The sequence below is a fragment of the Hipposideros armiger genome, unplaced genomic scaffold (genome assembly GCF_001890085.2).
Source record: "Hipposideros armiger isolate ML-2016 unplaced genomic scaffold, ASM189008v1 scaffold_342, whole genome shotgun sequence".
Taxonomy (NCBI): domain Eukaryota; kingdom Metazoa; phylum Chordata; class Mammalia; order Chiroptera; family Hipposideridae; genus Hipposideros; species Hipposideros armiger.
The window spans coordinates 66,261-87,348 of NW_017731692.1; the positions used below are offsets into that span (position 1 = coordinate 66,261).

General features: G+C 44.3%; 1 protein-coding gene across 5 annotated transcripts in view; it reads left to right on the forward strand.

Annotated features, from left to right (window-relative positions):
• Window positions 1–16,846, forward strand: part of KCNA6 (potassium voltage-gated channel subfamily A member 6) — a 36,044-nt gene extending 19,198 nt beyond the window's left edge. For 3 of the 5 annotated variants that reach the window (XM_019661284.1, XM_019661285.1, XM_019661280.1), the window contains one exon: window positions 16,467–16,846. The gene's annotated coding sequence lies outside the window, so the exon portion shown is untranslated. Of the gene's footprint in view, window positions 1–16,463 lie in introns of all 5 variants that reach the window. The other 2 variants (XM_019661283.1, XM_019661279.1) reach the window with 1 other exon arrangement.
• The last annotated feature ends 4,242 nt before the right edge of the window (window positions 16,847–21,088 follow it).

Below are 21,088 nucleotides of genomic sequence, written 5' to 3' on the forward strand. Positions count from 1 at the left end.
TTCTTTTCATTCTCATCCTCATGTCTTCTGCAGCCACTCCTCTTCCTCTGAAAGCCCCTTGTGAAATGTGCAGTTAGGTTTCTCTACCAAACTCCATTCCACTTAGCAGTTAGATAACGGCACTGAGGGACAGAAGGCCTGGGGTCCTGGATGGTGCATGATGCCCACAGCAGTCTGACCTTTAGCCCCCAGATGAGCCCTTCACTGCTGGTCCTCTGCAGAAAGCTCAGTGCACCGCAGGAGCATGCAGGATTGCCTCCAACAGCAGCTGCCTATGGCCAAGTTCCCATGTCCCCAGCTGTCACCCTCCCCCTGCCGCCACCGTCCTGAATGAACACTCACATTCATCACCGAAAGCTTCTGTCCCCTGCACCCCCTCCACCTCCCATCCTTTTCCCAAACAGCCTTAAAGCCCACCTGAGTCTTCCCCGCGAGGCTGCTCTGAGGGCTGGAGGCTTCTGCAGTGGTGAGTCCCCAGCCTGGACATCTGGGATGAATTTGAGCTTAACAAGGCAGAGCAGGGGAAGAAAAACAACCAGGTCACTGCATGTACCCCTCCACCATCCTCCACCAGCAACCAACTACTGGCTCAAATTCCTGACTGGCTCAAACCAATGACTCTGTTTCCCTTACTCGTCCTCTCCTTATTCAGACCTTTTCCCTCACACAGGCTGTGTCCTGGAGAGGCTCCCAGCGACTGCAGGCTTTCTGTGTCAGAATCCTGCAGGCTCTCTCCCTGGGATGCTGGGAGCAGTGCTGGGAGGAGGCGGGGCTTTGCCTCAGAGACAGTGCAGGTAGCAGAGCTGTCTCTGGAGGGGAGAGATCAAATGCTTATTCCCCTCACTTCACTTTCTGTACCCATCAGCAGACATCTAACTGAGACGACGCCACCACCTAGCCGATTCCTGCAGCAATATCATTCTTTCCCTCTCCGAGGGCCTGCCCACCGTGGGTTGTTAATTGATTTGGTGGGAAGGTGTGTGTGGAGAGCCAGTCAATATCTTCACTGACTTTTGATTCCCCCGGGACTGACTTTCAGGAAAGGCACCTTAGTGTGGCTTTTCTGCCGTGTAAGAGGATTTGGAAGAAGGGAAGAGGGGCTGTAGGACTGACAAGCTTTTTCTCCCAAAACAAAGGAAGCCAGCTGTGGTGTAATTTTCCACGACTCAGAATGGCTGGCTTGGTGACTCTTTGCCCTTCTGGTTGGATGTCGTCAGATAGAATGATTATCAGAGGGTCCAAGAGCCCGTCACAATTACCCCCTTAGCTACCCTGTCCCCATAAGGCTGAGCCTCCAGCAGCCAAGGTGGAGCCCATTCCCTGACACAGTGGGTTGGAGGAGGGTTGAGCCTGTGTCCGTCTGAGCCTCTTTCCTAGAAGCCCTTACTTGGGACAGAAGGTTCTTGTTCAGTCTGGGCTAGTCTTTCTATGGAATAGATGGCAAACCTCCCAGCCATAGGAACTGGAAGGGGTCTGCCCCATCATCCAGCTTCGCTTTCTCATTTTATAAATGAAAAAATCATCGAGGCCCCAAGAGATCACTTGATTGGCCCAAGACCACACGACTACCATGGTTACTTTATAACAGAGCTGATTCTGAAGTCTAAAGTGTTAACTCACTCACTCTCTTGGCGAAGATGGGATGCCTCTACAAATAATCTCCAGTGAATGCTTGCGTTCAACTCAGACTTTGAGGAAGTCGTGGTAGCCAGGGCTTCATGAGGAGAGTACAGACTTCAGTGTCAGAATGGCCTGGGTTCAAATCCTGCCTCTCCCACTCACTCATGTGGCGACTTTGGGCATCTTCCTCACTCTCTTGGGGCCTGGTGCTCCTCAACTATAAAATGGGGATCATTATGCTCACCTTACAGAAATATTGTGAGGGTTTTCTAATGAGGATAAGATATACTTAGCACATAATCATCGCTCAGTAAAAGGAAGTAGGTTCCTTGGCCAAAGTAAATAATAGTTTCCTCCTTCCCTGTGCTCTAATTTTGGAGCTGGTTTGGTTTTGGAATTATTTAGTGCCTTCATGTTTGCAGTTGGGACCAAAGAATGGGGGTTTCCTTTTACCTCTGAGCCCCAAGGGGATGGCCCTGTACAGAGCCAGGGTCACTCCTCTCAGGCTCAGGGAAGCTCAGATGGAGAGAGAGATGTGGCACACTCTAATAATCTAAAAGAAACAGGCACCTGTCTGTTACTTTTTTTGTAGGCTTGTAAAATTCATTCAGCCTGCTGTCCGACCTTTACTAAAGGCCTACTCTGTGACACCACCCCCAGGCTGCTGCCAGTAAGCCCAGGGGGTAAGAGAAAGGGTACAGGGACCCACAGATAGAAGGGATTCTTCAGGCCTGGTCCCTCTAGGGGTCATGGGATGATCCCTGAGACAGTGCAGCTTTTGGAACTCTTTGAGAAGCTGTGGAGGGTACTGGCTATACCTCCCGATAGCTCTGCTTTGTGACCTCACAGAATGGATATTTTGGGGGCCTGCACTGAGAAAGCTATTCTTTCCTTGTGTGTCCTTCATGCCCTAAATCACCACCTCTGAGCTTGATTCCTAGTCATTCAACTCTTCCCAGAACAAAACCCTACGGAATGTCCATCTTTTCAGGCCCAGGTAGGATCCTGCCTCTTTACTTCCCGTTCTGTCTATTTAGGATTTAGAATGTCTAAATCCTAAACCTCCCTCAAAGCCCACTTAGCTTACATCCACCTTCCTGCATGAAGCCTTAATGTGGACTGGCCTACTCACTTCGCACTCGGTGGAGGGTACCCTGTATTGCCATGCACATTTTCAGACTACTCCTTTCTAGACACAAAAAAGCACCAGTTCTCACCTTAAAGCGTTGGCAACCTCGTTGAAAAACATGTTTTATGTCCAATTGGGCTGGAGTTTCCTTGAAAGTGGGGCCTCTGTCTCATCTTTTCATTCCTTAGCAGCACTATATTAGGGAGCTATTGGTTGCATTCAACAATGTCAGGAAAACAAAAAACAAAAGCACAGTTATTTTCTCATATAACTTGGAGTCTTGAGGAGGGACAGCTCCAGGATTGGTAAACCAGTTAGCTATCGCTATGGAACTAATCACTTTAAAACTTAGGGGTTTGTCTCTGGCTCTTATCTTACTCATTCTTGACAGAACTCTGCTTTATTGATTGCACTTTTTAAAAAATGCCAAGGGCATTTTCACATTTGTTAGCTTGACCGCCACCACTAGGGTATAAGAGCAAGTGTTCTCTGTGCCTTACTTGCTACAGTCTCCTCCTTCTTTGGAGAGAATTCCTGTAATGGTAACGGTGATGGGGGAGGCTGGTGCCAATGATACAAATACATTTCTGTGGTGGAAAGGTACTGCAAATAATCTATTTCACGTAAGAAGGATTTCTCCTTAGGATGGGTGCTGGGTCCCTTCTTGGGAGTGGAGAGCCTTGGTGGGCTGTCCACTGAAGACCAGGGCTTTGCTGGAGTTTCTTGGCTTCTCAAAAACAAACAAACAAACAAACAAACAAACAACAACAAAAACAAAACAAAACAAAAAAAACTTAGGGGTTTGAAACAACAACCATTCTTTTCTAGGTCCCAGTTTGGCAATATGGGCTGAGCACAGCTGGACAGCTGTTTTGGTTGGTCTTGACCTGTGCTTCCTCGTGCCTCTCTGGTCAGTCTGGGTTGATTAGATGGCACTGCTTCTCTGGGTTGGCTGGCTCTTGTCCAGGGACCCCTGGTACTCCTGTGCTTGATTTTCCTGTCCCTCTAGCAGGTGAGCTGTGCTTTTTCTTATGGAGGATACAGGGGCCCAAGAGCAAGCCAAAGCATCAAAGCCACTTGAGACCAAGATTTGGAGCTAGTGCAGTCACCTCTGCCACATACTGTTGGCTAAAACAAATCACTAGGCAAATCCAGACTCAAGTAATTGGAAACAGACTCTGCCTCTTGGTGGGAGGAGCTTAAAGTCACCTTGCAAAGGCAAAGTGGGAGTTTGAACCATTTTTGCAATCAGCCATGATGTTAAGGCTCAGAGGGTTCTTTGGGACTCCCTTGGCTTCCCCCTCAATAATTTTCAATCTATGATTGCAGAGGGATGACTGTAGGCATTGTTCTATGACCATTTCATATAAGGGATTTGCATATCTGCAAATTCTGGTATCCTCAGAGGTCCTGGAATTAATTCTGGGTGGATACTAAGGGACCACAGTTAAGTTTGTGGGGAGTCAAAAGTTATATGCAGATTTTTGATTACATGGGGTCGGGGAATCTGCGCCTCTAAGCCCCCTCCCATTGATCAAGGATCACCTGTAGTCGATGGAAGCAGAGGGGGTAAAATCTGCAGTAAGTGACAGTGGAGGCATGTAGCAGGTGCTCCAGGTAAGGGAGAAAGAGTAATGAATTCACCCCAGCTGGAGGCAGTCAAGGAAGGTTTCCCAGACAAGTTGACACACCAGTCAAGCCTTGCAAGATGAGTCAGAGTTTTCAAGATTGAAAAGAAAATTCTTAGGAGAAGGAATGGCTTGAACAAAGGCATGGAGGTCCGAAAATGGGATGATGTGTTCAAGGTACTAGGAGCTTGGGACACATGGGGAGGGAGGGAGAAAGGATGCAGGGGAAGCTGGAAAAGTAGGGTGGACTCAGATTGGGATGATTCATGAAGCTGCTAGGAGTTATATTTGTTCTGAAGGCCATGGGACAAAGCCAGAGTTTTAAAGCAGAGGCATCACATGCCCAGATCCCATTTTGGGGTGATCCTTCTGGCTGAAGGGGGCACAGGAGTGGGAAAGAGACTAGAAGGTGGGGACCCAGTGGGAGTAGTAACTGGCATTGCCAGCTGTGGGGAGAGGGGGTCCACCCTAGTCTGGAGGGATACTTTATCACTGACATTGTTCATAATTGCTGGCACATGTGAAAATGAAAGGCTCCGGCTTTTGGTTAGTCTTAGTATTGTTTTTAAACCCTCTGTGGACGACGCACCCCTTTATTGCTTGTATGGGGGCAGACCTCTCTTAACGCGCCGCCCTCGGTGTGCCACTGACAGAGGGCTCTCATAGGACTCCAGGTACAAGAGGTTACAGTCACTTATGGAGCATCTCCTAGGAGCTTGTGGACGGACAGACTGAGTGTGGGCCCTACAGTTCAGAGGTAAATTTGAAAAGAACCTTTGTATTTGGGGTGCTGCTGCGCCAGGCTGCAGAAACTGTTCTCCGAGTTTCTCAATAGTGGAAAGTGCGCATGCGCACTTGGAGGGCGTGGAGTCAACATGGGGTGGGGTGGTTGTCGTCATCCTACTGACCTTGGGAGGATAGTGTCATAAATTCCACCTCCTTCAGCCACACTATCTCCCCTTGACCCTCTCTAGGAGCCTGACGCCCTCCCTCAGCCTGCTAGGATGATGTGGAAGGAACTGTGTCTCCTCTGTTGCAGGAACTTCCTCCATAAAATATTCAGGGCTGCCAGGAAATCATCAAGTGGAGGTGTTTGACAAATAGATTTATTCAGAAACAAGCCGAGTAGCTTTGCCCGCCAGCCTCCCTCCGTCCAGGCTTCTACAGGAGCCCCTGGTCCCGCCTTTACCATCCTTTGGCGAAGCAGCCACGCACCGGCACATGAGGCTGCAGCTGAGTTGTATGGGTGCGAGGGCTGGAGGGCAGAAACCAGGACAGCAAGGGCACTTCCCTGACTTCTGACTGCTTTTCAAGGGAAGCCTAAATGAACTGTGACGTGCTGGTCCAAGGGCCTCAATCACCTCTGGAAAGTGAGGAACTTTGTCATATATTTGCTATCGATCTGCTGCCTGACTGTGAACAGAGCTGACCGCCTACTTGCTGTACCTGCTTCTTGAGAGGGATGTGGGCTACTGTGAGAAATACCCACACAAGATGAATTGCACGTAGAGTGTCATGGCACAGGCAAATGTGCACAAATCGTTTTATTTATATATTTTTACGTGTTTATAAAAAACAAATGATTTATTGGAAATCCTGTAATTTCCTTGCCTCAGGTCTATATGTATACATAGTTTGTGTCTAGCTTGTACAGTTTCAGGCAGTGTCGATATAAAGTGGAAAATTTGCAGTTATCCAGTTAAATTCAACAACAGAATCGACTTTGATTAATTGCTTTGAGATTGACCGATGCTAATTGGCATCTGACACGACTCAAGTGAGCCAAAAACTTGCTTTTAGGTCTTAATCCTTGCTTGGAAATGAGGGAAAGCGGTAATACTGAGGCAACTTCCTTCACTCATTTTAAACTGAGGCCCTGTTTACACACTTTTTATACGATTGGCTTCAAATCAGAGCTATTTGTGGGAAGTCAGGCTTTCTGGTGGTTATTTTAACTGAACTGGTAGTGAACCCAAGCCCAATAAAAGAACTCTCTGTGGTGTGAGACCAGAGTTCAGAATTCAAAGTCTAGACTGGAAGGTAGTGTGGTGCCGTGGAAGACGTGGACTGGTGTTTGTCATCCTGGTTCCATCCATCTAGATGTGTGATTCTGAGTGAATTATTTAACCTTATGGAACCTCACATTCTTCACCTATGAAATAAAGAAAATGATGTCTGTTTCAAAGGATGGGTGGGCTTATTCATGAGATAATGTATTTAATATGTCTCAACCACAGTAAGTGATTAATAAAATGTAGCTATTATTATAATTAGGCTATAGAGCTTAGATGTTGGTGGTTCTGTAATTAATTGGATCAAGTTAGCTTTGTTTTGGTTACAAGAGACTACAAGTCAGGTTCAAGCCAACTTAGTAAAAAAAGGGAAATTTATTAACTCATATAACTTCATCTAAAAGAGGGCTTCAGTTGGCAGAAATACTATAGAGCAGACCGAAGCTGGAAAGCTGTAGGGGTTGAATGATTCCTTAGTAGGGCCACCAAATTTAGCAAACAAAAATATACAATGCCCAGGTAAATTTGATAAATAGTGCTAATTGCTGAATTTTTGTAATTTATTGAGAAAAGCTGAAGACAGGGCATTTAGGGTGCCCTGAGAAAGTCACTACACGAAGCAGGGCATAATCATTAAATACAGGACGTGTCTTGTGTATACAGAACACCTGGCAACTCTACTCCTTAAGGTATTTCCACCCATGAAATTCTACCCATACCTACAAGTAGTATTTCCACCAAGTGCTAGTAGACTCAATTAATTTCATTCTCATATCAATTAAATTAACTCGAGGCTTTGCTGGAAAACTCATAAGTCTAAAGTCCATACTATGTTACTTGAAAATAATAAAATTCTTTAAAAAGTACAATTGGACTGCAGGTACAGTATGATCCAGGAGGTAAGAATCCTTTCATCTTTATTAATGCAATTCTGCTGTCCATGTTGGCTTCAGATGGTGACAAGATGGCTAATAACTCTAGACATATATCCTCCCAGGTTCTGGTCCAATAAAAAGAGCGCTCCTGCTGATCTGACAAAGTCTATGATCTGATTTTCATTAGTCATAATTCCACCTCACTGTTTTGTCTGGACAAACCATTAGGCCAGGAGAATGGTATGCTCTGACCGGACATATCTGGGTTACACGCACACCCTTGGGGCCAAGGTTGGAATCAGTTTTACCCAAAGCATGTGGGCTGAGTATGGGGTGGCGAGGTGGTTTCTGCAGAGGAAAACTGGTTCACTGTAATGAAAAGAAAGGATAAAATGGATATTTGGTAGCCAGAAAATTAAAACACCTCCCTGTAAACAAACAAATGAACAAAATACATCCAGGTTCTTCTGTGGCTTAGGCAAGAAAAAGATGTTACAGCTTGGATAAATTAACACCAAAAGGGGATGAGGAACATGTTCTCGGCTTTAGGTAAGGAATTCCTGAATTGACACGTGGACAAGTTGCTTCAGATTTGAAGATTATAGGTTATCAAAGAATGCTTTTGTTTCCAGAATAGTAACAGTTTTATGTTTTATTCTAGTTATTAAAATAATATATGCATAAAGGCATATAAAGTAAAAGTCACCAATAATGCCACAATCCAGAAATAATGCCTATCAACATCTTCATGTAATTATCCAGATATTTTTCATGTGTGTGTTTAAATTGTACATATAAAATACTTAGTTTAAAATAAAATCACACTTAAAATTACTTTATTACCTTTTAAATTGAATGTCATATTCTGGACATCTTTTCATATTAATAAATATGGATTTTAAAATATAACTTTAAGGCTGCATGCATTTGAACAAAGCTACCATAACTATTTAACCACTCTTACAGTCATTCAGTTTTTTATGATTATAAACAATACACTGATAATATTTTTACCTGTACGTGTCTATTATCCAATGATTTTGTGTGTGTGTGAATAAATTCCTAGAAGTGGAATTGCTGTGCTAACAATGATGTATGCCTTAAATATTTTGACATGCATTACAAAATGCCCTCCAGAAAATTGTTCCTGTAGTGCGTAGGGTTGCCAGGTAAAATACAGGGTGCCCAGTTAATTTGATTTCCAGAAAACGGTGAATAATTTTCTTGTATAAGAGTGTCCCCAAATCACCTGAAATTTAACTGCAGATCCTGTACAATTATTTGCTGAATCTGACAACTCTAAGACTGGGTATAAATGTCAGTTCACAAACCCAACAGTGGCTGTGCAGCTTCGTCGCCAGGCTAAGAGCCCCAAGCCGCAGGTCTGGCCACTTTTATGCACCCAGTAGCCAGCGCTCCAAATTCTGGCCATCTCCAAGGATGTGAACCATCTGGTGGTGTGTGGGTCCCTGCTCTTTTCCTACTGCTGACCTCTGACCTACCCCTTGTGCCCTCACGTGACCTTTTCTCCATGCAGGCAGAGAGAGAGTGAACTCCAGGGTCTTTTTCCCTCTTTTATAAGGACACCAATCCCAGGGGACCAGGGCTCCACCCCTATGACCTCATTTATGACCCCATTAATTCCTTAAAGACCCATCTCTAAATATAGCCACACTGGGGGTGAGGGCTTCCGCATATGAATTTGGGGGTAGGGCACAAACATTCAATCCATAACACATACTCTTCAAGGGTTTCTTCTCTTCTTGTTGCTTCAAAGACTCTGAAGGAGTTCAGGCTTTTGAAAAACAAAACAAGCAACCTCTGCTTATGAATAGAGTAAGTCAAAATCTTCAGGGATTTAAAGACTTATAACCTTAATAAATTAAATATTTATTTATCAAAGCAATGCATCTTCTAAATAATCTTTTGGTTACACAACAGTCATTTTGTGGGAACATAAACAGTGCACATTGACATGTATATATATATATATATATACATATAAATGCACAAAAAAGAGTGGAAGTATATCAATAGCAGTAATGGTCATAGCCACCAGTTACTAAACACTGTGCTGCATGCAAATATTATCTTAAACCCTCACACTGTGAGGCATCTTAAATCCTTAGTAACTAAGGATTAGTAACTAAGACCAGCTCTGTGACTCCAAAGGCAGTGCAGGTTTTTTTCTGGGTTGAAGGGGTGTAAATAATTTTCAATTTCTTCTTAACATTTTCTGTAGTCTCTGAATTGTTTGCAGTGAGTCTGTATTTTTTTAGGATCAGAAAAATTATTAATATTCCCATCTTGAAAAATGATAATGGATGATCATAGAAATTGAAAGGCAAACAGATAGAAGAAATCACCAGTTCTGAATGAGAGTGATTATGGCACCCAACCAACTCTGAATACTCTGGAGTCTAGTTGTGGTGATGGGCGGGGGGTTGGGGTGGTGGTGGTGTTAATTTGATGGGCATTAAATAGTATCTTGTTTTATTTTCATTTCATTGATGATTATAATGTACACTTGCTCTTAAAGATAATGGTGGAATATTATTCTGCCAAAAAAAGAGGGAAATCTTACCATTTGTGACAACATGAATGGACCCGGAGGGCATTGTGTTAAGTGAAATAAGTCAGGCAGAGAAAGACAAATACTGCATGATCTCACTTGCATGTGGAAATCTGAGCAAACAAAATAAAAAACAAAACACCAAACTCATAGAAAAAGAGATCAGATTTGTGGTTACCAGAGATGGGGTTGGTGGGTGGGGGAACTGGATGAAGATGGTCAAAATGTAAAAATTTCCAGTTACAAGACAGTAAGTACTGGGGATGTAATGTACAACAGGATGGCTACAGTTAACACTGCTGGATGGTATATTTAAAAGTTGTTGAGAGGGTAAGTTCTGTAAGTTCTCATACAAGGAAAAAAAATTTTTTTGGTATCTATATGAGATGATGAATGTTAAATTTACTGTGGCAATCATTTCACAATGTATGTGTCAAGTCATTATGCTGTATACCTTAAACTTACACAGTGTTGCATGCCAATTATATCTCAATAAAATGGTGTGGGGGGTGCAGATAATGGTGGACACTAAGCCTTGAGAGTGTCCTGACAATTTTCCTGGGGGTGTCTACACATAAACCATAGCCCTCAATGTGTTGCGTGCCACATCTCTACCCCTGTGGGAATGCACAGAGAAACAGAACATTTTATCAAGATCAAGGTTTCAAAGAACACCAAATTCCACATCACTCACAGAAATGGCAAGAATTGTTGGGAACAGCTGTTGAGCCTAACTCCAAATACAGTGACAAGAGCAGCAAGCATAGACATGAGTTTGAGATGGTCAGTGGCTCACACTGGGTTCAGCAAGAGGCAGGATCACTCAGATATTGGTCCCAGCCTTCCCCTGAGGATGTGGCATGGCATGGCCCAAGCTCTGGGGACTGCAGCCCGTTTGAAGATGTGATCCCCTTCAAACCCCCAATGGCTATTGCCAGAGACTGATTATGGGGCAAAGGAAGAGGTGTTTTAAAAATACATGCATAGATTTCATTGTTCAATTGTATTACATTGGAGACACTAAAAAGTTAGGACTCCCCATGACTTTTTTAGCTTGTGTCTGAAAGGAGTTAATGTAAAGGAAGACAACTTGATAGCCTTACTCTTTAGAAGAAACTTTTAAAAATATTTGGTTTATCATACAATCCTGAATAAGTAGAAGGAAAAAAATGGGTAAATCCAAGCTTGTTTTACTTAACAAAGGATTGAATTAGTATTGGATTATCAGGTAGTCCCTAATTGCCCACGGAATGTAAACAAGTGGTGCTTAACATTAGATGTTCAAATTTAGGACTCCCTTGCTCCCTTGTTTTCTGCTAGATTTGGAATTTTGCTCATTAGCTGACAAACGGTTATTCTCATGACAGCCCTGTCAGACAGCCAGTGTCACCATCTTTTCTGTATAATAATGCATGTGAGATAATTTTCCTCTTTTCATTGCATTTTTCTGCTTAGTTTATAAAAATGAGGGAAAACAGAGGCATCTCCAGCACAGAGCATAGGTGTTAATAGAGTTGAGAAAAGATGAAAGTCGTCAGGTTTGCCTAAAGTGCCAAATCTTCAGCTTCAATCAGTTGTGCGCTGGAATTTAGCCAACTGAATCGGTGTTGAATTATGAAAGAAGATGTCATATTTAAAGATGATATGTGAAGTGCTGGAAATACATCATGGATGATTATGTTTAAAAGGCAAAGTGTAAGGAAGGGTTTTATAATATGCTGGCTCTCCAGGATAGAAATCCCATACAACACATAATCTTTGGCACCTTTTATTTCAATACACATTTCCAGAAATTATGTGTGAAGATGGGAACTGGAAGTATATATAGAGAAGTGAGTGGCAGGGCTTTAAAGAAAGAGCAAGCAGTCTCCAAGTCTAGGGTAGAGGTGAGACAGATGAATAAACATTATGCAAACCCAAGCAGTACATATGGGCTGTGCAGTAGTGAAGGGCAGTGTTTCCATAAATTATTCAATATCTATCTATTGAGCTCCTACCTATGTATGGGCAATAGGGATATAATGATAAATGAGAGGAATGATGCCCTCTTTTAATGAAGCATATGAGTGTGTGTGTGTGTGTGTGTGTGTGTGTATGTATGTGTGTAGTGTGTGTGTTGATGGTAGGAGTGGAGGCAGCTGTTAATCCAATAAACCCAAATGTAAAAGTGCACCTGTGGCAAGTGTTACAAAGTACAGAGAGCCACACGCCTGCAGAGAGCCACACACTTGTGCTGTAAGAGCCTAAACTAGGAGGATTTGACTTAGTGACTCTAGCTTATATTTGAATGATGAGCAGGAGGTAAATAGGTAAAGGTTGTAGAAACAGCATTCCAGGCAGAGGAGGCAGCATCTCCAAAGGCCCTGAGGTGGGAAAACAGGGTGAGTACGAGACTGGGGCAGTGTGGGAAAAGCAAACATAGAGCGAGTTGGGAAGGCTGTCTTAACAGTAGCCCAGGAGCAACAGGACGCCATGGGCACGTTGTAAGTGGGTGGCAGTGGAGTAACGTGATCAGATTTGTGTTTGAAAATATATATGGCCACAGTGTCATGGATTGGATGGAATAGGTGGGTCCATTAGAAAACCTTCCCAACACCCAGGTGAAAGACGGCACTAGGGCAGTGGTGATGGAGACAGGAAGAGATGATTAGATCTGAGAGCTATGGAGGTGGTGGGAGCTTCCGGTCTCCATGATGGATTGGAGGTGGTGGGTCAGAGAGAAAGGTGGATGAGAGAAAGATGACTTCTAGGATTAATAATAGAAAAAAGTAGGTAATCCAGTAGTCACTTCCTTTTGGCATTGGAATAAAATATGAGTATGATTTTGGGTGAGGAAGTGAAAACAGTGAGCATATTTTTAAAAATCGTTTTAATTTTTTATTAAAGTAATACATGCGCATAGTTTGAAAAGCCAAATAATACTCTAAGGCTTCCAAGGAAAACTAGCCAACCCAGCTTTTCTCCTTACCATGAATCCAAGTCCTCAGAGGCAACGATTTTAAATTATTTTAAGTTTGTTTCTGGTATTTACCCCAGTATTTCTCAACAAATGCTTACATTGCTATTTCTTGATTTCTTTTTTCATTTCACAAATATTTATAAAGCTCCTATTTTGTGCTGGTCACTAAGCTTTGGTACATTTGTGAACAAATCATCGATAGATGTAAATTCCCTGCCCTCATAGAGCTTTCACTCCATTGGGGAGAATAAGCAAACATTTAAATATCACTCTATCTCATTATACAGAGGCAGTGCTCTACACAGAAAAATATAGAGAAAAATTAGCACTCGTGAGGATGATGTAGGGAATGTTGAGGAAGAAATGCAATGTTAAATAAGGGAGTGGGGGAAGGGGATGACCTTACTGAGAAGATGGCATCTGAACAAAGACCAGATGGGAGGGAGAGCCCTGTGGATATGTGGGGGAAGGGCATTCTAAGCAAAGGGAACAGCAAGTGCAAAGGCCCTGAGGTGGGAGGTCATATGGTGTAACTGAGGAACAGAACAGGAAAGTGTCCCTTATTGCTGGAGCAAGGTGAACAAAGAGAAAGCAATAAGGAATAAATTGGAGTATGAAGTTGGGGTGATACAATTGCATAGGGTCTTGTGAGCTGCTGTAAGGACTGATTTTCACCCTGGGCAATAGTACATTACCTCTTCTCTTTGTATGAAAACAGATACCCGCTTTCTCTGCTTCCAACATAATTTTTTGGGTAAATCAATGCTTCACATTTATATCATTATCATTATCAAATATTTTCTGCATTGCCAAGCAGTATATTATGATAATATTCATTTAATCTCTTGTAAACACTTTGTTAATAATTGCCTAATTTTCTTCACCTGCTTAATTTTCTATGTACATATTTATAATTCTTTTCAAACTCTCCAATAGACTTGGAAAACCCATCTAAACACCATTTTCCATGCAATCACATGCACCAGACTTTCTGTCTGTTCCTTTTCCCCCTGAAGTCTTCCATTCCCACTCCAGTCTTGCCTGCTGTCTCACTGGCTCTGCACAGCTCTTGTCCTGGGGATTCATTTTCTTCCCTCCAATGGTGGGTCTCCATTTTCCTGGACTGCATCTTTTCTTCTTTCGTTTGTTTCTTCTTTTGGTGGAGCAAATCCTCCACTAGTTTTCTAACAAAGGGTAAAGGGGAGGTAAGTTTTTTAAACTTTGCATGCCTAAAAATGCCTTTATTTAATTCTCAAACTTCATTGATGATTAGATGGGTGTAGAATTCTGGAATGGCTATCATTTTTCTTCAGAATTTTGAAGGCATTGTTCCACCGCTTCTAAATTGCCGATCCTGCCATGAGAAGTCAGTGCTTTCTGATTTCTGTGTGACATTTCTCCATCTGGAAGTTGTTAGCATCTTCTCTTTATCCGTGGTGCTCTGCAATATCCTGGTATGTGTGTATTGGGCATAAACAAAGAAAACTCCTGTTATATTTGAATTTCAGATAAACTATGAGTAATTTTTGCCGTATTTGGGACACACTTTTACTAAGAGATTGTCATAAACTTGCTGCTTATGAAATTCAGTTTAACTGGGTATCCTTCTTTGTTTGTATTCGTTTGTTTTTGCTAGATCTGGCAACTTTAGAACTTGAACCGTTTAATCTGGAGAATTGTGTCTTTCCATTTTGGGATATTTTCAAGTATTTGATGTATTTCTTTTCCTTTAAATTAAAATATTAGTCTAAGCTTAAAAAAATATTTCCACAAGGCTTATAACAAAGTTATTTATTGTTATTTTTGTAACATTCCTGGCCCCATCCCTATCTTGCACTCCCCAGAAACAGTCTCTTTCAACTCTTTAGCTCTTTCTTCTACATTTGTCACTGTATTTGTCAATAACACACTCACATTTCATCTTTTCCTCTTATTTGTCAAGTCTTAGGAAAGCTGACTTCCTACCGTGGAAGGTACGGGTTTAGGTTTCTCGCACTATCCACCATTCCTCTCCACATGCTTCTGAGCCCACTGTGGTATAATTGGCAGGGCAGCCCTGGCATAAAGCCTGTGGTGTATAATTTACCCCCCTATCATGAGAACCGAGCCTAACGCATACCCCTGGCATTTGGAAATTGTGTCTAGACACCTGACACAGCTCCACATTTGAACCCAGAAGTGCTTGTACAGGCCTCTCCCAGTCATGAGCCTGAAAGGAGGGTGATCGGATTTCTATTTACTTTCCTATGGAACCACAAAAGCTGCATTTTTACCATTTGGTAAATGGTAAAAATATCTTTCATTTGAGGACCACTGGAATTTCACATAGAAACAAAGGTTTTATTTTGTTTCATTTCATTTTCAACTACTTTGCAGAAATTATTGCACATGGACAAAGCCAGTGGAAAGCATCGTGTGACGTCCTTGCGAGCCTGACACTGGATGGTCAGCAACACTTAGTCACGAGGCAAGCTGCTGCCCCAGAACCCCAGGCTTGCAGTATGCACTGGGGCCACATTTGTGCTTTTGCAAAATTACACATTCCTCCATGTTATGGACTTTGGGGCTTGCTCTCATGTAATTGAAATTATAAATATTAAACCTTTTGATCCATAGGAGTTTACTGCATAGGCACAGTCATATCGAATGGCATTTTCGTGACTCTTAATCTTTTCCAAAGCAGTTTCACAAGCATTTGGTCTTTCTGGTAGCCCTAATAAGCTGGAGACACACCTTATCTTTGCCATTTTGTTTTACATGTGTGGGAGCAGAATTACAAACAATTATTGGTTTTATTTGTTTTTGGCCAAACCTGGTCTGCTCTTGAAGGGCTTAGTGTAGTTATAGAGTCACAGGCATCGTATCTGGATGGATAAGCGAGGGGCCTAACTATCATTGCCCAGTGCATGTGAGAGGCAGACGCTGAACACAGGACTTTGGGCCTCCAATCTCATGTACTTTCTAGTAGAAAACAGTTATGTATAATGTCTTGGGACAGGCCATAAAGGCAAGGAAAATCAGGGAAGAGAAAGATCAATCATGTTGGGATGGCCAGAGAAGCTCGTGAAAGTGGTGGGCTGGGCTGAGCCTGGAGGATGGGAGACTGAGGATGTGGGAGGGAGATAGGAGCATTTGGTGGGTGGGGTGAGGGAGGAGCAAAGCTGTGGCTAGAACTCTTTCATGGAGGGAGGAGACTCCTGATGTATGCTGAGTGTCAGAGATGGGCCCCTGGGACCAAGGTAGACAGTGCTGGGTATTAGAGAGCAGGGGCCCCAGCTGGGTAGGTTGTATGAGGCTTCCCTTTCCAGGGCCTGGAAGTCAAGCAAAATGCTTAGACTTGACTTTTGGTGCACTAAGGGGCCAGCAAATGGGGATAAGGCACGACACAGTATGTACAAGCAGCCTCTGCAGGAGTGGCCTCAGGTTGCATGTGGTCAGCAGTGGCTGATGGGTTGCAGGGGCCCTCGTGGGGCCTGAGGGGTGCAAGGTAGGGTTTAAGCAAACCAGAGAGACCAGAAATAGGGGCTGGGTCGGGGGCCCCTATGCAAATGCCAGAGGAGCTGAGGAAAGAAGGCAGAGGGTGTTCTCAGGTTCCTTGATGCCATTTCTCTTGCAGCCCACCCTCATATCACTAAACTCTTTTTCCTTTTGTTCTGGTTCCTCCCTAGCAGGGAAAAGGCTGGCACAGTGGTCCAAGCAAGGATACCTACACATGGGTCTGATAGCTGCTGGACAGAGAAGGCTTGGAACCTTAACTTCTCCAGAGGACGAGATCCCTCCTTGGGCCATCCAGCCTGACACCCCTCCAGTGGCCTCCCACGGCAGTGACCAGACTAGAAGAAACTGAGACTGAACCCACCGGCATTAAAGATGGGGCCCAAGATATTGGAGTGAGGCTGTAGGGAGAGGTGAAAGCTGGCAGTGTGGGCCAAAGCAACAAGGTACAAGGAGGTCTGAGGTCAAATGATTCCAGGAAGTGCATGCCACAGCCCCACCCGGGAAAACAGTGGCCATGGAAGACTAACAAATAAATATATGGCAAAATCTTGGAGGCTATGTGTTCTGCTGCATGAAAACATTAACAGCTAAATTAAGCAGACAGGCCAAGTAGTCATGACAAACACAGGCATGTTTCCAAGATGCTGGAACACCCAGCTAGCTTCCCAGGTGCCACCTACAGATCGCCAGAAAAGGTGCTTGATTGCCCTCTGCAGCGATTTCACCCTGCACAGGGGACACTCGCCAAGTGTCAGCCTGTGGGCAAATGTTAAGGTCAGAGTTACATTTCTTGTGGCTTCCCCAGGGCCCAGAAGATGCTGTGTGCAGGGTCTCCCAGGAGCAGGTAGAGCTTCTCTCTAGTGTGTGACCCACACTGCTTTTTGTCACTGACAGCTCTTCACTCTTGGCCTGTCGTCAGCAGAAGGAGAGCAAGATCACTTCTGGGAGTCCCTTCTCACCCTTTTATCACTCCCCAGGTCCTGTCACGGTGCCCTGGAGGGAGAAATTCTCACTAGTAGCCACTCACCCAAGGAAACTTTACTCTTGGTGACAAACATATGAGGCTGATTTTCTTGCCCTGAATTTACTTTCCTCATTAGGTGTTGCTGGGGGTTACAGTTTGTTTTAATGCCTGGACCCTCTTAGATATGTTTTGAGCGCAACGGCTTCATCACAACTGCAGAAGTCTGGGCTGTGGGGACCGTATTCTTAGCCATGTGTTCACCTAATGTCTAGCAGAGCACCTGACACAGAATTGTTACTCATAAAATGTCAGATGCATGAGTGAGTGAGGACATGAATGAATGAAGTGTTGACTCTGGTTAATACATACAGTTAAACCGCTTTGATACTGAAAGGCTTCTGCACCCAACTCCACAAAGGAGAGGGGTTTCCCCCACACCAACGAGCAATACTCAGGTCACCAGCTGGGTGTCCTACAATCCGTTCCAAAACTATCTACCCGGAGATAGCATTAGATCCCACAGGTTGAGAGGACTGCCCCTTTACCCCCACTTCAGACACCAGTCACAAGCCCAGATTGTCACCTATGCTTCTGAATGAGGTTCCCATGACCTCTTTCTCAGGTTCAATTAATTTGCTGGAGTAGCTCACAGAACTCAGAAAAATATTTTACTTACGAGATCACCGATTTATCATTAAAGGATGTGAGTCAGTAGCAGCCAGATGGAAGAGATACACAGGGCCAGGTATGTGGGAAGGGGCTCGGAGCTTCCACGTCTTCTCTAGGCCCCACTCTCACTGCATCTCCACATGTTCACCAAGCCAGAAACTCTTTGAACCCCATGGATTTTTACGGAGACCTCCTTATGCAGGCCAGGGGGGGTCTTACAGGAGGTCAGGAGGGTGGGACCGAAAGCTCCAAATGTCTAATCACATGGTTGGTTCTCCTGGCAACCAGTCTCCTTCCATAATGGCTTTGCAAAAGTCACCTCATTCACATAACAAGGCACCTCTATTTCCCTCCTCACTTAGGAGATTCCAAGAGTTTTAGGAGCTTTGTGCCAGAAATGGGGACAAAGATCAAATATGTTTCTTATTATAAATCATAATATCACATATACAAATCAGCAAGAACTCATGCATTGTTTACTACAAGTGAAAGGGGTTGTCAAACATCCCAGCAACACACACACACACACACACACACACACACACACACACACACAGAGCCTTTTTTCCCAGGCTTCTCTTCTTACTAAAGAACCCCATAACTCTGACATCTCCTGTGTGAAGGTTTGATTGTTTTTTTATTTAACAAGTTTTCACTGAGGGCCTACTACGCACTGGGCAAATGAACAAAACCAATAAACCCCATGCCCTTGTGAAGGTGAGGCCCTGTAGGGGGAGGCAGGCAAATTGATAACAATAAATAACTAAAATATATTATATTCTAGATACAAATGCAATACAGGAAATCAGGAAAGGAGGCTATGAAACACAGGAGTGGGAGGGGTGGAGAGCAGCTTAAAATAAGGGAGAGAGGGAAAGCCTGACCTAGAAGGTAATGGTTGAGTAAAGAGCAGAGGAGGCCAAGAGTGAGGTACCATGTAGGTACCTGGGGGGAGATGTTCTAGGCAGAGGGAATAGCACATGCAAAGGCCTTGAGGTGCGAGCTTTGCTGGCACGTTCTTGGAACAGCTAGGAGGCCAGAGTGGCTGGAGGGCAGTCAACAAGCAGGAGAGGAGCTGGAGGTGAGGCTAGAAATAGCTGGGCAGTGGGGGTGGGGCCCGCCAGACACAGCCTTATGGACGCCTAAAAGCACTTTGCTTGTACATGGAGTTGGAGAAGAAGCCATTCTTCTAGGGTCTGATCAGATAAGTGCTATGATTGGACTTCAATTTCAGCAGAATTACCAGTTAGGAAGCAGTTGGAATAATCTAGGTGACAGCAAATGGTGGTCTGGGCCAGTCTGTCAACAATGGAGGTGCTGAGAAGCGGACAGATTCTGGGTAATTTTGAAGAGAGAGTCAACAGAAGAAAATGGAGGTGGGGTGTAGAGAGAGTGAAGGCAAGGATGACTCCCAGGTTGTGGCTTTGAGGGGCGTGGAAGAAAGGAGAGACCGGAGGCTGGACCCTTTCTGGCTGCTGCCAGAGGCCCGGTGACTCCTTCCCAGAAGCTGGCCTGTGGGATGACCCTCCTCCCCAATTTCAGCAGGCCCAGCGGAATGTGACTCTGTCTCCCAGCCCTACATCCTTCTCCCTGAAGCCCGTGGGACAGCAGCAGTTTTTGTTGCCTCTGCCCTGCCCGATGTCCTGATCCCACATCTAGGATGGGCTGCATCTGAGTTTCTGTCATTCATTCTCACTCTCACTCTTCTCCCCCACCCACACACACACACATCCACCCTCTGATTTTATTTACTACTCTCTGCACACTTCTACCCTTCCCACTCAAACTAGAGCAGAGGGAGTCTGCTTCTCAGCCGAGCAACAGAACACCCATAACTAAGTGCCCAGAGGACTGTCAAGTGCCCTCAGACCAGAGGACTTCCAATAAAGCCTACGGCCACAGGGCCATAAAGAGAGATTGTCCTGAAGGTTGTCTTTCCACTTAGCCACTCCTGGGAAAGTTGGGGTCATGACTGGCACTGACTCCAGCTGGAAAATGACAGGCGAAGTGTTGTCACATCCTGGCAGGAGACAAACCAAAATGAGAATCATGAGACCAAATTACCCTGAGGCAGAGACAATGGGAAAGCAAAGGTGGGGTGCATGGAGTGCAGCAGCAGAACCCCAAATCAGCGTGGGTAAAGAAGAAAAGTCCCTGGGAAGTGAGAACACCTCTACGATAGCTCCCAGGGAGGGGCCATGGAGGTCTTGTCCAAAGTGGGTGGTTAAAGGAAGAAGGCCACCCCTCATCCTGATGTCCCAGGCTGCCTGCAGACTGTCCCTGTCCTCTGCCTTTGGGATGCACCATTCCAGGGGTGACTGATGTCTTTGCTTTTAGGTGAGGTAGCAGAGAACTGATTTCCCAGTCTGCTCTTGGGTGCCCTAGGCAATATCAGAAGGATCCTGCTTCTTGAGCTCTACGGGGCTGGCCGAGGACTAGGGAGCTCGCTGGGCCACAGGACGGGAGGTCTCAGTGCCGTTCATCAGTTCAGGTGTGTGGCAGACATAGCATAGTAGAATGAAAAGGACTTGGGGCTGGAAGTCTGGACACCTGGGGGCCAGTCCTGGCTCTGCCACTAAACTCACTGTGGGATGCACGGCAAGACGTTTCACCTCTTATTCCTGAGCCCGCCATTTGATCTGGGAAATGGAGAATTAGGCCAAATGATCTGCAATTTCTCTTCCCAGTTAGTAATTCTGAGATTTTAACTCCATCACATGAGTAACTGAGGGCAAACTGATTTCCAGGTATGTGACGGAATAAGAAAGTCTTCTCCTTGCCTAGGGAGATCCATGTTGATTCAATTCTTATTAAGCATCTATGCTCCGTGGCAAGCATTTATAATAACCAAGTGACTTTGGCTCTTGTTAAAATTACTCTGATATCCAGGCAAGAATGGCACATTTATGGATTACCTGATATAGGCTTACTATGATGAGTAAATGAGTTAATATATTAGTAGAGTGATTACAACTGTGCCTGGTCTGTAGTAAGCATGTATAAGTGTTAAACATTATTATTATTACTACTACTACTACTACTACTACTACTACTACGACTACTACTATACTATTATGGGATGGATCACATAGACATTCTTTTCCTGCTAAGGAAGAGTAGAATTCCTCAGTCTCATTTTCACAGGGCTCTAAGCTCAAGCCA